This window comes from Talpa occidentalis, unplaced genomic scaffold (assembly GCF_014898055.3).
Source record: "Talpa occidentalis isolate TD23 unplaced genomic scaffold, MPIMG_talOcc4v2.1 talOcc4.8, whole genome shotgun sequence".
NCBI lineage: Eukaryota > Metazoa > Chordata > Mammalia > Eulipotyphla > Talpidae > Talpa > Talpa occidentalis.
Window position 1 is genome coordinate 22,957,675 of NW_023605194.1, and position 15,054 is coordinate 22,972,728.

General features: G+C 46.7%; 1 protein-coding gene across 1 annotated transcript in view; it reads right to left on the reverse strand.

Moving 5' to 3' along the window:
- UBTD1 (ubiquitin domain containing 1) overlaps positions 1-15,054 on the reverse strand; it is a 49,067-nt gene that overhangs the window by 32,907 nt on the left and 1,106 nt on the right. The gene's annotated exons all lie outside the window — the stretch shown is intronic.

Consider the following 15,054-nt stretch of genomic DNA (forward strand, 5'->3'; position numbering starts at 1 on the left):
AGTCCCCTCCTCGACAGGCCCCAGGAATTTGCCAGGATTCCGGTTACTGCCACCATCTACTGTCCCCATCTGGGTCCTCTTCCCTGGGTTGGTAGCAAAACAGGAAGCAGATTTCATCACTTCCCCCTTTCCTGGGAACTTGGACTATAAGTGCTCCATAATTTTTCTTTGGGGACCACGGTCACGGAGGACTAGATGAGAGGGCTAAGGGGAAGGAATGACCTACCTTCCAGCTCCGCCCTGAAATGTACATGGGTGAGCCTGCCCATCTCGCCCCCTTGCCCAACTGCCTCTTCTCTTTTTCTTAGAGGGAGAGCTCGGCCCACTGGGCTCTGCATACAGCACCCATCAAGGGAATGTTGGCAGTCAGGGGTGGGGAGAGAATAAATTCTAGACCTAATCACTCATTCAGGCACCCCCAGAGTCAATCCAGGCGCTCTTCTCAACATTACCCCAGTCAGCAGCAACGGCATCCGCCTGGGAGTCTGGTATGGCTGAGGAGAGAGCCAGGAAGGAAGGCCCCCTGGACTAGCAGAGGGGTCACCACGCAGGGTCCACACCAACAGCAACAGTAACAGGGTTGCCCGTGTCTACATGGGCCTTTCCTGGGCACAAAGCGGTCAAGTAAATAACTGTTAAGCTTGCCCACATCTCTACAAGAGGAACTGGGCAGACACACCCCCATTTGGAAGATGAGGAAGCTGAGGCGACTCGGGCAGGGTCAAAGTTCCTAAGAAGCAGGGTTGGTGGGCCCAGAACCCATTCCCCAGCAGGCTTCTCCTTTACCCTGGACTTCCCTTTCCATTGTAAGCACACTCAGTTCTCCCAAACTCAACAGGCAAGCACTCAGCAGCCCTACTGCTGCTCTGAAAAGCTAATAATTGCTCTCCTTTGAAGAGTACCCAGCCTTGCCAGACCCTCCCCAGTGCTCCTGTCTCCTCCCTGCAACATCACTGGCCCTCCCTCTGCTTCATCCAACCTGTCACCCAATCCTATGGTCTCTTTCTGCAAAGGGACTTCTATACCCCTTGCTCTGCGCTCCAGACACATCAACGCAGCTCCTTCCCCTCCTTCCTGAGCCCTGCCAGTTGCCATCCTGCCCCATCCTTAACCATCCTGTTCATCCTTGAGTCCAGAAGTACCCTCGCAAGTCCCCAGCATCCCCAGGGTCACATGTTTCCAGTGGCTCCCCATCACCTCCACACCCCTGCTCCCAGCTCAGTACTCAAGGTGCCTTTCAGGCCTCCCCTCTTACTGCCCCCCTGCCCAAAGCACACGTGCTCCCTGGCTCCTCCTTGCCCCCTTACTTTAGTTCAGGCTGATCCCCTTTCCTGAGTCAGTTCCTCTATTGCCTCTCCTGGCTCCGTTGTCCTAAGGTCACAAATACCCCCACACTGCAGAGGACAGCCAAGCCTGGACAGGCGGTATGAGGAAACTGTTTCTTAATACCTGCCTGCATGAAGCCCTGAAAGAGGCAGCCTCGCATCCTGTATACCTTCCCATCCCTGTGTAAGGTCAGCCAGCAATCCTGCCTGTGGGGTCCTAAGTACCCCCTGAAGCCCTTGATAAACTGTCTTTTTGCTCACTTTTGCTTAACTGAGATTCACTGGATTCTGTTACTTGCAATCCAAGGGTCCTAACAGCTAAGCTTCTGCAGGAATACAGAGAGGGTGCTCTATGAGCATGCTTGCTGAATACAGGGAAACTGGCCCCCAGATTCCAGCTTTCCGACGTCTGCCCAAGGCACCACTAAGCTCTACAAATTCTCTACATATAAAATTTGTAACTCAGCCCCAGGCAACCAAAATTAAATGTGCTTTTCCTTGCCTGAAATGTATTATATCCTCATTTTCAACTTTTCTTTGGGACAAACCAGCACTAAAAGGAAAGGCAGGTGGGAGCAGGCCAGAAAAAACAGCCCATGGCAGCACAAGCCTAAAAGTCAAAGTGGATCTGAAAACTCTGTGCTACCCCTCCCCCAACTGCCTCCATGACAGAAAACCCTGCCCTGCGCTTTCTGCCCCTAGGCCTCACCCTGAGCCCACTCAAGATGGCCTAAGAAGTCTCCAGGAGATGACAAAGCTTGCAACCCTACTAGTGGGTCCCGTACGTTAGAGGCCATGGCAAGGCCAGACCTCTGAAGCCTGAGGTCTGAAGAAACTTCAGAGGGCAATCTGCTTAATGCTTTCCTAACTGTGTGCTCTGCAGGATCCAAGACCTCAGGGGAATTTCTTGGGTCCCTCATCTCCTGGGCTTGAACCAGTAGTGTGCCCATTTGGTTTACACATCATCAGTTTGCATGTGAAAGGGTTCCAGAGGCTTAAGAGGGTTCTCCAGACCAACTCCTTCATCATTCAGATGAAGAGCCAGAGATGCACAGGCATAAGGCCACACAGGTGCCAAGCGGCCCAGCTGGAAGAGAGCTCCAGTCTCCCGACTCCCCACTGCTTCTTTCATGAGGCTGTTCCTTGAAACAGGCGCGTGGGTCTGGATGGGTGAGCACTGACCAGGGAACACAAAGAAAGCACTGGAGACACAAGACAGAGCCCGCCAACAGGCTGAATCCCAGTGACCCAGCAACATTCACGCAAGGGCAATGCTGAACAGCCCGAACAATATGGAGCTGCCTTGATGCTAGGGCTCCGCTATATATAATTTCTCCCCTGAAATGACCTCCCGCAGCAGCAAAGCTTTGTGGTGTGGCAAGACTGGCTATGTGTCCCAAACTCCAGGACAGGAGAGCTCCGCTACAAAGACACTGGGCGGCCGATGGGAGAGAGTGGTCTGCAGGGTGGGCAGTGGTGGGGAAGCAAGATTCGGAGACAACTCAGGAGAAATGTATTCCCTTGACCCCCTGGGCAGTAGCAGAGAGGAGTAAACCTGACACTTGTGCAGTGGGTCACGAAACCCGAATCCAGTCTGGGTGCTGGAGCCCCTGCTTCCTCACAGGCTCCAGTGCTTCCAGCTCACAGATGCTGGGGCTGCTGCCCAAACCACTTCACTCATCTTCAGTCACATCTACCTCATGTTACGAGAACCAGCAGGAGCTCCTTTTAACTAAATGCCTCCATTTACTACATGAGCCCTTCCTTAATCTCGGGGTACACAACTTATTTGATTCAATTGACCAAAGGGGGGGGAGATTGGGAGAATAATCACCAATTGGGGGTGGGGGGACTCTGGCTGCTGGATGAAGGTAGTGGTTACATGGAGATTGTCCTCTTTGGGTACTCTAGTACCGCCCACATTTTTATACAACACACACCACTTTTACAACAAAGAAAATCATACCACTTGCTTCTGTCCAACCCTCACCCTGAACTCAAATCACTAACTCTACCTCCAACTCTCCTCCCTTGGCCTTAATACCTGCCCTACCCAGGTGCTACCCCACCCCCAAGAGGAACTTGAGTCCCACCCCTTCAGGAGCCCTGCCTGAACAACTGGAGCCCACAGGGACCACGCCCACTTCGACTCTTCCTAAAGCATCTACACAACACCTTCGTCTCTACTCATCTCCACTGCCCTGATTCTGCACTTGTTTACATAATGTCTTGATGAAATGGTACCACACCTTTGTCTTTGCTTCCTCCCCCAGATGGCCCATTAACTGTCATGGATGACAAGACATGCATGTGTAATATGCGACCACATGTCTGCAGGAATGAGGCGGGATGTAGTCGAAAGGGCACAGGAAGTGAAGTGAGATTCCTGAGTCAGATACCAGCTCCACCTCTGTGCGGGTCGGACCACAGGTCAGTGGTTCGCTTGACATCTGCGAACCAGTTCCCCTAGCCCAACCCCTTATGGATGCCTGTTCCCTCCCCTGGAAAGGTAAGGGTGGGTTCTGAGCAAGCCTGCCAATCTTGCAGCTTTCAAAAAAGGGATCCATCATTCCACCTTTAAAACTGAAACCCCAGACCCAGCCTATAAAAGGAGTCCCCACCCATTTATACCCAAACAAACATGGCATGGTAGGCTGGACACATGAAGGACAGGAACTGTAGGCTGCAGTCTTCCCTTGGACACATCCGCTGGATCCAGGTACCTGGCATAGACAAATGCTCAAGGAGCAGTGCTGTCAAAAGCAGCAGGCTGAGCATTTCTGCTCAGGGCAACAAAAGACCAGGCGTCCAGACCCTGGGTCTTCATGGAAAGTGTCACAGCAGGCAGAGCTAGGCCTCAGCTTCCAATAGGAAAGGTCAGTGCAGATAAAGGATCCAATGTAGCTTTCCTTCTACCTTCTGACTCCAAAGACAAGTCCATCCTGTTCCCAGGGAACAGGGGCACATAGCACGCACATATCTTAAAAAACTCACTTGGGGCCTTAAAGAAAGCCACAGCAGCAGTAAGTTCCAGGCCAAATAAGCACTTCCCTTCTCAGCAGCCAAGCCTGGACTGGGCCACAAGCAGGAATAACTCAGAGCCAGCCCCAGGTGAGTCTTGGGTTCTGTGAACCTGGTGTGCAAGCACAGAGGGAAGAAGGTCAAAGAGCAAACAGATATCAGCCTGCAGCATAAACACTGTGCACTTCCCAGGCCCACACTGAGCCCTTGGCATCATCATCTACCTACAGGGGTGTGCTCAGGTCAAAATGGGTTTGGAAAAACTAGAAACAAGTTACTGGAACCCCAGTATTATTCAGCCCCTCACCCTGTGAGCTCCTGGAGGAAAATAAACTAATACCACCTGCCATGCTCTGGGCAGTGACTGTTCAGATTTAGGTGCCCAGAGTGGTTAGGGTATAGGACCCTGGAATACAACTACCAGGGGTTAAACAGCAGTTCCTCACTTTCATGAGGAAGTGTTTTAAGCTCCTTGAGCCTCAGTTTCCTCATCTGTGGGATGGACCTCAGAGGGGTGATATAAATGTTGAAGAGAGTGATGCCAAACACCTCAGCCTGCCTGACACACATGACATCAGTAAGTGGTACCAGATTCAGCGATGATGATTCCTGGAGCGGCTGTGAGGGCTCCAGAAATGAAACGCTCATGCCATGTGACAGTCTATTTTGGGGGAATAGAGCACATTTGCTAAGTAAAAAGAAGAAAAATCAATGCCATGTGCAATGATATCCCATATTACAGAAGACAGCAAGGGATGTTTCAAGCACAGCATGAGGGTGGGGGCGCAGGGCAGAGAAGTGGAAGCAGGGACAAACCCATGGAGGTTGCCACAGAGTGCACTTTCTGGCACACGCAGGACGTGTAGTTGGAGAACTGGCAGAAGTGGACTATTTGCTAGCCATGGGTGGCAATGACAGTGGTAAACCAGCAATACCTGTTCAGGGCCCAGAGTCCTTAGTTAAAATTGACAGTGAGGCAGTATTGCATGGAAGGAATTCAGGGCTGAGACTCAAAATATAGTGGTCTGGAATCCAAAAATCTTTCATTTCTCACTTTGTGACCTACACACAATTAACAGTTCGTCTCACCAAGCCTCTCCCCTAAAATGCGGATAATCTCGCCGTCAGTGAATGATCAGGAGCAGTAGATGAGATACAGCTCCTACTACTGCAGGGCCTGCCACACAGTCAGTGCTCAATAAATGGCAGGATATAATATCTATAAAACAAATATTTTTGGCAGCTCTCCTGCCCACCTGTGACTATGCAGGTGCCTCTCCTTTTCTCTCTCCTTTCCCTAATAAACCTGTCCTTTTAAAATGTAAAATGAATTATTTAATTAAATAAAACCAGTAGTTTTGAATCCAGTTGCAGGGGGCTGCGAATCAAGAGTGGAAAAGTAGCTCTGCTATGAATGTTTGTCACCAGTTTCTTGGAAGTTCATGGAGGACGTGTTTACACTTCACATAGTGTATCGAATAAATGTGCCAGGCTCCAGGAAGGGAATCCCGGCAGACCCAAAGATGTTCTGCCATGCTGAAGAAGGGCAGGGTACACTGAGGGCAAAGCCTTGATCTGTCTTGTAAGAAATGTTTGCTTCTGTTCAGAGGCAGTCCTTCAGAGAAAAGTAGCCACTGGCGTTGTTGCTGGTATCAGCAAGAGTGCAGGGTATGTTGCAAAAGATTCAAAGAGCAGAAGTTCTCCCATTTTTATGAATGATTCCCATTTTTCAAATTAGCTGAATTCAAGGCTATCTCAATAATAATACCACTCTTGGGTAATTTGTTTCCAATTTACCTTCCTCATTTAACAAGTGGAAGGTTGGAGTCAGCTGGCTTAAAGTGACAAGTAAAAAAAGTAATAGCTACCATTTATTAATGATTTTAATATGTCCCTTAATAAAGACTTCATGTGCATAAACTCATTTAATCCTTGTGACAACACTATGAAGTCGGTAGTTATCTCCATTTTACAGATGAGGAAACTGAGTCCCAAAAATCCAAAACAACTTGGCCAAGGTCACAGAGCGCAGAACTGGAGAAGCTGGGGCAGTTATACACTGACTCCAGGGGAAGGGCCAGAGTGGAGCCAAGATCAGATTTCCCAGTTGGGGCTGAGGAAGGCTACATTTCTGCTCCTCCCAATACTCTGGGCTAAAAACAAGAGTCAAAAGAACATAAGTTCTCAAAGGAACACTGAACTTGGCCTCAGTTATTGTAATTAACAACCCACCACAGAGGATCCCATCACATCGTTTCAGCTAAGCATGGAGGGGGGTGGCTTACACGCCTCACTTTGTCGAATCATCACATTTAATTTTTGACTATTTTAAGTGGTTGTAGTCTTGCCCTCATTTTACAGATGTGGAAACTGAGGCTTTTTAAAATATTTATTTTATTTACTTATGCATACAAGAACTGGGGTGTAGGCCAGAGGGGCAGGGGGTAGGGTGGGGTGAGAGGATTCACCAGAAACGGAGTGAATGGGGAACAGAACAGGAGAATCTACTGAAATACACTGCTGAGGGGAGCAGCGGGAGAGACAGGAGAGGTCTGCTGCGCCATGGGGGTCAGCAACCTGGGCTGGGGATCGAACTTCATGCTGCAGTTGCTGGAGTAGCTTGACAGCTGAGACTTTAACCCCTGCACCACCAGAGAGGCCCTAAAAACTGAGGCTTTCTGAGCACAGTGGGAATACAGTGGAGTCTTTTCCTCCCTGTCACTTCTTTTATCAATAGCCTTAGGCAGCTTACCATCCTAAGTCTCAGTATCCTCAACTGCAAAACAGGGAAAATGATTCCTGCCCTGGCTACCTAACAGGATGGTTGTGGGGATCAAAAGACATGTAGTATTTGAGAAAGCACTTTGAAAACTATAAAATGCTGAGGAAAGCAAGGGATCATTAGTCTTATTAATTACAAAAGTGACACCTGATCCTGCAAGCATTTTGCTAATGTGACTCTCTGTTGCCTCTCTTCCCTTCGGAATTTGAGAATAATTCAAAAATCTGCAGTGCCATGGTACTTTTTTCTTCAAGTCCCTGGCATCTGGGATTTGGAAAGTGAAGGTTCACTTGGGAGATAAAGGAAGAAACAAAGATGTTTGCATTCTATTTGTGTTTCTCTTTAGGAACACAATCTTGGCTGGGATTGTTACTTCCAGCACACTCAGTCCTCAAACGATACTCAATGCATATTTATTGACAGCCTACTATGTGTTGTGTGGCAACTAGAGATAGAGGTTGTGGTCTGAGAGCAGAAAATGAAAGGGGGGGGCAGCAGTGGGCAGGGAGCAAAGTGGCTACAGCTTTGCAGACTTCACAGCCATCCTCCTAGATTCTTCTCATGGGGTTGGGGGAGGCAGCTCAGAGTACATTGGAATGAGCCCTGAGCTCTGGAATTTGAGTCAAAGTACTTAAAGCTGAGTTCCAGCTCTGCCTCTTTGCAGCATGACCATCAGCAATCAATTTATTTTCTTGATTACCAGCTTTCCCACATGTAACAAGGACAGAAATGTTTCCTTGGGCAAAATGGGAAAAATCAAGTGAGAGGAATATCTGAATGGTGCCTGAAGATTGTCAATAATAAAAAAGCAAAAAAAAAAAAAAAAAATGGTTGTGGGGATCAAGTGATATATAACACTTGAGAAAGCACTTTGAAAACTGCAAGATGCAGTTTCCACCTCCCATTCCAGTGAAAACAAACTGGACAGAAGCCAAAAGCTCTTGTTCTGAGGTCAGATGACTTGGGCTCTAGTCCTGGCTCTGCTGTTAGAAACCGTGTGGCCTTGGGCAGAAGAAACTACCTTTCTAAGGCTCAACTTCATCGTGAAAAGGTAATAACAGTATCCACCCATAGGGTAGCTGTGAGGATTAACCAAGAAATGCTCCTGGCACATGGTAAACACCCAGCAAAAGTGAGCTCTTGCTAATTATATCTACAAAATTCCCAAGTCCAGGTGCTCTGATGCCAGTGATGGGCTGGTGGCCTAGGCCAGGGCTCCGATGCCAGTCTCCCAGAGTAAACAGGTACACATCTATACCCTGGAGAAGGTGCTCTAGCCCTTTTACTGATAGGTCCCCCTTTCCAAGGGCAATAATGGACAGGGGCCGGAGATGCATGGGTGCATTGAACTCAGTCCCTCTTCCTTGTAGGCTCATAAAACAGGAAGAGACCTTGTCCCCAATAGCTCAGGGAAGCATCTGGCCTCAAGCAGCAAACAAGCTCACCGTGTTACCATGTCACTGTGATAATCTCTACCTTTCACCCATCCCTACCCTCACCCATCTGAACCACAACCCCACACCCCTCATAAGCAAAAGAAAGCTAAAAGTGTGGCGTGCAGACTGAGTAAGAGCATTAACAAGAGTTTTTGGGAATAAAGACGAATTATAAGAAAGCAGAAGTGCTTTCTTTGCTTGATTGGAAGCCACCATTCATCCATCCCTCCAACCAGCCCATCCACCTCAGCCCCTGAGCACATAGTTAGAAACCCAGGAGCAAGTCGAATTCTGACTGAGCAGAAATGTCACAGAACCACAAGTTCCTGTACTCCCCTCTCTGGAGAGCATTTCAGGCTTCATTTCAAACCAAGCTTACTCTTTCTCAAGATATAATTCTAACTCAAGAAATCAGAGGTGGCCTCCCTGGTGGCGCAAGGGCTTAAGCATAGCATTATGAAGCTATCTGCAGCCTCTGCAGCACAAGTTCGATCCCCGGCCACCAGGGAGCTACCCACATGGCACGGCAGACCTCTCCTGTCTCACCTGCTGCTTCCCTCAGCAGTGTATTTCAGTCAGTCTGCCTGTTCTGTTCCCTACTCTCTCTGGTGAATTCTCTCACCCCCTGCACCTCTGGCCTGTACCCCAGTTCTTCTGTGCATAAATAAATCTTTTTTTAAAAAAAGAAAAAGAAATCAAAGGGGCTGCTATTTGAGCCCCCACACCTCTGGCCTGTACCCCAGTTCTTGTATGCATAAATAAATAAATTTTTTTAAAAAAAGCAAATTAAACACAGAGTTACTGTCTCATTCAGCAACCCCACTTGTGGGTATATACACAAAAGAACTGAAAAGAGTCAAGGAGATACACCCAGATTCATAGAATTATTCACAATAGCCAAAAGGTGGAAGCAACCCAAGCGTCCACCCAAGGCTGAATGGACAAGTGAAATGTGGAACAGGCATACAATGGAATATCAATCAGCCTTAAAAGAGGAAGGAAACTCTGACACAGACTGAACATTGGCGATGTGGTAGTAAGTAGCCTAACACAAAAGGACAAATAATGCATGATTCCATTTATATGAAGAGCCTACAGTAGTCAAACTCAGAGACAGAAACAGAATGTGGTTGTGGGGGGCTAAGGGGAAGGGGAGTTGGTGTTCAATGGGCATGATGAGAAACAATGTAAATGTGCTTAAGGTTACAGAGCTATACACTTCAAAGTGGTCAAGTTGGTTACGTTTTGTGTTATGTATATTTAACCACAGTTTTCTTAATGAGAAAAAGAAAGAAGTGAACACTGACTACCAGGAAAAAGACAAAGCAACAATTATAGATGGAAACATGAACCCCAAAAGAACAGCAGCCAGGAACCATTAGTTTGGGGCCCATAGTCCTACAGTGTCAGAAGGCCGAGGCTTCCCACAGTCAGAGCACAACAGAGGAGCAGGACCTGCTCTTCTCATTCAGAGACCAGAACAGGATTAAAGAACCCCCACACTGACGCAGCTTGGAACTTCGAGGTAGACCACTTCAGAATGGGTCCCCCCACTGCAATTTCCTCCTGCCTGCCATCAGTTCACCAGCCCCCTCCTTCTTTCAGAGATAAAGGCTACTGAAAGAAAGAAGCTTTTGTGATCCCCACCTCCACCAAGCAGGTGCTTTGTACATACAGGTACAAAATCAACACAAAGAGGAGGTTATTTGTGCTTCTGCAAAGAGGAGGTTATGCATAGTCAATATAATTTGCTTGGAATCATTTCAGAAAGATTCCCATCCAAAGGATCATTTTTAAACATTTCTTTTACAGTTTTTGCTCTTTTTTTTTTAATTTATGCACATAAAACTGGGGTGTAGGTCAGAGGTGTGGGGGGTGGTGGTAAGAGGATTCACCAGAGACAGAGCGGGGAGCAGAACAGGCAGACTGACTAAAATACACTGCTGAGGGGAGTAGCCTGCTAGACTGGAGAGGTCTGCTGCGCCATGTGGGGTAGCTCCCTGGCCAGGGATCGAGCTCATGCCAAAGTGGCTGGTGATAGCTTGATAGAGCTGAGACTTTAACCACTGCACCACCAGGGAGGCCCAGTTTTTGCTCTTTAAAAAATGATCCCCCAATGATCTGGTGGAAGAAATAACTGGCTATGGTTTTTGTATATAAAAATCCCATAGCTTTAACTAACAGAAACTTTGTAAGTTTACAAAGTCTCTTTACAGCCAGAATCTCACCTGATTTTGCTTACCTGTGTAGGAGGTGGGCACAGGAACTGTCACCCCATTTTACAAATAGGGAAACTGAGACTCAGAGATGTCAAGAGACTTATCCAAAGTCTCCAACACACACAACTCATCAGGAGCAGAGAACCAGTGCCTGGTTCTCCCTCAATGCCAGATGAGACTCTGGGTCAGGACCTCATAGTTGAACAGATTGTGCAACTATGAAAGTACTCTGAAAAAATCAGCGCACATTTATTTTATCCCCGTAACACCTTTCTGAAGAAAACTGGAAATCTTTTCTTTTCTTTTCTTTTCGAGAGGATCAACTGAGCACATTTTTTACTTGCCCAAGAGCACCACTTAAGAAAGTGGTATACAGACTAGACCCCCTTCCTTTTGAATACATTTGACCTTGACCATACTTCCTTACAATGTCTTGATCTCAGCACACTGAAAACTTAAAGGAGTCCATGCAGTTTCTATATAGGTTGCACCCTAGTTCTGTGAACTCAGCAGGGAGTAGATATGGCTTTATTCTCTTTTAAACAGCTGGAAAAGAAAAAAAAAAAGGTTAAAGAAATCTTTAAGTTCCCTTTCAGCTTGAAAATTCTATGATTCTAAAAATTCCCCAGCAAGGTGATGGGTAGAGGCCTGGAATCTATCACCCTCCTTGCTGCCTCAGAGTTCTGTCAGACCACTTTATCCCTGTGCCCTGAGTTAATGGCTAAAAATACGGTATGTGCCTGGGAAAGGGGTCCACTCTATACATACACACATAAATGAGAGGAAAATGCTGCTGCCTGGACTCTACTGGGAGCTCCCCCATATTTCCTAGCAAGAGTTTCCCAAACCTCTGGACATTTTATCCAGATCTGGAGTTAGAGAGAAGCCAGACCCAAGAACAGAACATCATTCTCAGGTAGCAGCTTAAGTCCCTTCATTAGGACCCTTGCCTAAGGCCATTAAGACAAGAACAATCAGGTCTGCTCATTCCCGCTTTGTATAGAGCTCACTGAATTCTGCTAGACACAAAGATTTCATCCAACAGTTACTAATGAAGCAGGCACTGTTTCAGGAATCAGAGAGGAAATAAATAAAAAATCTCAGACTGCACACAGTAAGGATGACAGCCAATATCCAAGGATGGTAAGTGCCATGGCAAAAAAAGGGTGGGGGGAAGGATGGTCAGATAGTGCTGAGAGTAGCAGCATGGAGGGAAGGGGAGCAATTTTTACAAGGATGGTCAGGAAGGGCTTGACTGAGAAGAAATGATGGAGCAAAGAGAGGGACCCATTCAAATATCATGAGATGAAAAGGGGATGAAGAGCAAGAGATGGCATAAGAAAGGTAAGCCAGTAAAAACTATACGGTGTCTCGTGGACCAACACAAGGACTTTGAATGAGATGGGGGAGCAAAGGAGTAACAAAATCTGACTTACAGTTTACAGCATCACTCTGGCTGCTGTGATGAAAATAGTCTGTCGGAAAATAAGGGAGGAAGCAGGAAGGTCAGTTAAGAGGTTGGTGTAGCTTAGACCAGAGTGAAAGTGGTGAGATGGTGAAAGGCAAGTTCAAAATAAATTTAAGGTAAAGTCAACAGGAATTATTGATTAAGTGGATATGAAATGTGAAAATGAGTCAGGACAAGTGAAAGGATAAAATCACATTAACTGAGATAGGAAAGACTTTGGGAGGAGCGGAGGTTAATTCTGTCTTGGACTGTGTTAAACTGGGAGGCCTATTAGATGTGTTTGTAGGCAACAGAATACACAAGGCTGGAAATGGAGAGATGAAATTATAAATGTGGGAGGCATGAGCACATATAATACATAATTGTACGTATAATCATACAGGAGTTCCATGTGTAACCACACAGACTATACATTTACTGTCTGCCCCCAACTCTAAATTGTAAGCTCCGTGTGGCCAAGAACCATGTCTGTTCACAGCCAGCATGGTGCCTGACACTCAGTAAATATTTACTGAGCAAATGGAGAAGTTGCCCAATTACTCCCTCAAGAATAGCCACTGCAGCCCACACAAAGAGCAGCACACGCTCTTGCAACTATAGTGCCAAGCCCAACCACCCCAAAACAAGGCCCTGGGTCTGCCTACCCCAAGCTTGAGATTCCAGAACGTAAGCAGATAGGCCTGGCACATCACAGAATCTGATATTTGGGTTTCAGCCCTGCTACATTCTCAAAGGGTGGGGCTGGGCAAGAGGCCTGCCTGTTTTACCACCTCTATTTCTCCTGGGGTGGCTGGGGGAGGGGCTGCCTCACCCACTTCATGGCAGAGATATTGATCTACCCAGGGTATATATTGGGTGGCAGGAGTACCTCAGAGAGAGAACACAAACCCACCGGGGATGTATTAAGAGTAACAATTTTTTAAAAAATGAATGATAACCACGAAACTTGATGAAATGAAAGGACCACCTAATCCTTCAAGCTAGTACAAGACTCCCTGACCAGTGGGTATCATGCCTCTGCCTCACCGGTCAAGACAGAACTAAGGCCAACGGGTGACATTACAAGGCATAAGATTTCAACTCAATAACTTTCCAATTTTGAACAGCTGCCTTTGTGGAGATGATAAAAATAGCTCTAATGATCTGTATAAATCCCTTACCTTTCTGAGACACTTGAAAGTGTAACCCCGAGTGTTTGATGACTTGCCCAGGGTCACCCAGCTACAGGCCCAGGACTAGAACTGAGGTTCTAGCGCTCTGTTGAGGGTTTCCTCCTCGACGGCAGTGGCAAAGGAAAGCATAAGAGTTACAGTGGAGCTAGGGGAGCTTCAGGCATTAGTATCACAACACAAAACTATGTCCTTGTGAAAGGGTATCCTGCAGATGTTATAGGAATGCCAGGTGCATGCTGTGAAGTTATGTAGGATTCCTTCCCTTATACTAAACTTGTCATCCTACAGAACTCTCCTTGGCTTTGAACTTTATGAATAAAGCTATTTATAGTGGGACCCACAAAACTGAAGTAATGATACACTAGCAGGTAAAAAAAAATTGTAAAATGTTTACATGAAAAATTCAGATAGTAAGATAAATTGGGTTAGCTTTCTAATTTCAACAAATATTGAGTGCTTCCTCTATACAAGTCACTGTGTTAGGTGCTGAGAGAGACAGACACCAACAGAGAGAGACAGAGATTAGCTATATGAGTGAGTGAGAGAGAAACAGACACACATAAGGATAAGACAGAACCCAGGTCTTCGGGGCTTGCAGTGTAGTTGCTGATATACGACTATAAACATCAAAGAAATGGCTAATGACATGGAGTAGATAATTGTTAAGTAAGTACTAAGTACCATACTATGTCTTCAGGAATTCTCAGAAGGCGCAATCACGTCTGGGGGGAGGGGGAATTTGTCAGGAAAGGTGCTTCTAGAAAGATATAGGATTTTGAGGTGAACCTTGAAGGGAAGAAAGACTCTTGATAAGGGGGAAATGGTATGAGCAAATACTAGTGGCTTTAATGTCAGGGACGAGAAAGAAATCACACTTTAAAGGTAAGGACTAGGTCAAACTTGAACAGCCTTGAAAGCTCAAGTTCCTACAGAAGTAGGGAGGTGCAGGAAGGTTTCTGGGCATTGAAATAGAGGGTATGGAACAGATTAATTTAGCAAATTTAGGTCTTCTGAGGATATCTACAGCAGTGTCTCCTGTGGGCATTTAAAGAGTAAGGTCTTCTCAACAGAGTTGTGGAACTGAATAAACATGAGGGGGAGGGAGCATAACGAGAGGAAAACGCAATGTCAAACCGAACCACACTGTGCCCACTCCTAGGAGGTGACAGCGGGCAGTGAGTGGAGGAGGGAAAAAAAAAGACAACTGAATGCCAAGAAGGGAAGACGGGAGAATTTCAAGTAGGAGGGGGTTGTCGACAGTGAAAAGTGCCACAAAATCAATTATGTGAGCTAAGTACATAAATAATAAATATTTGCTGAATTAACGAATGAATGGAAGGAAGAAAGTCCTGGGTCTGAGAATCAACTTTCCTCAGTAAGAATGGCCAAGGTTGCCTTCGGACAAGATGGTTTCAATTAAATTTTAGTCCACCCGCCCTATCAAGAGGAGTTTCTTCTTCCACAAGTGATCCTGTCCCACAGGCTTTCCCCCTGCTTTCCTCATTCTCCCTTCCCAGAGTTGCTGCAACCCAAGAAACACAACGTGTCGGTGTCAAAAGAGACAGGAAACTAACTCACTCCAACTAGAGTTTCTACTTCACTCTCAACTCTACCTGTGGCTCCTCTTACAT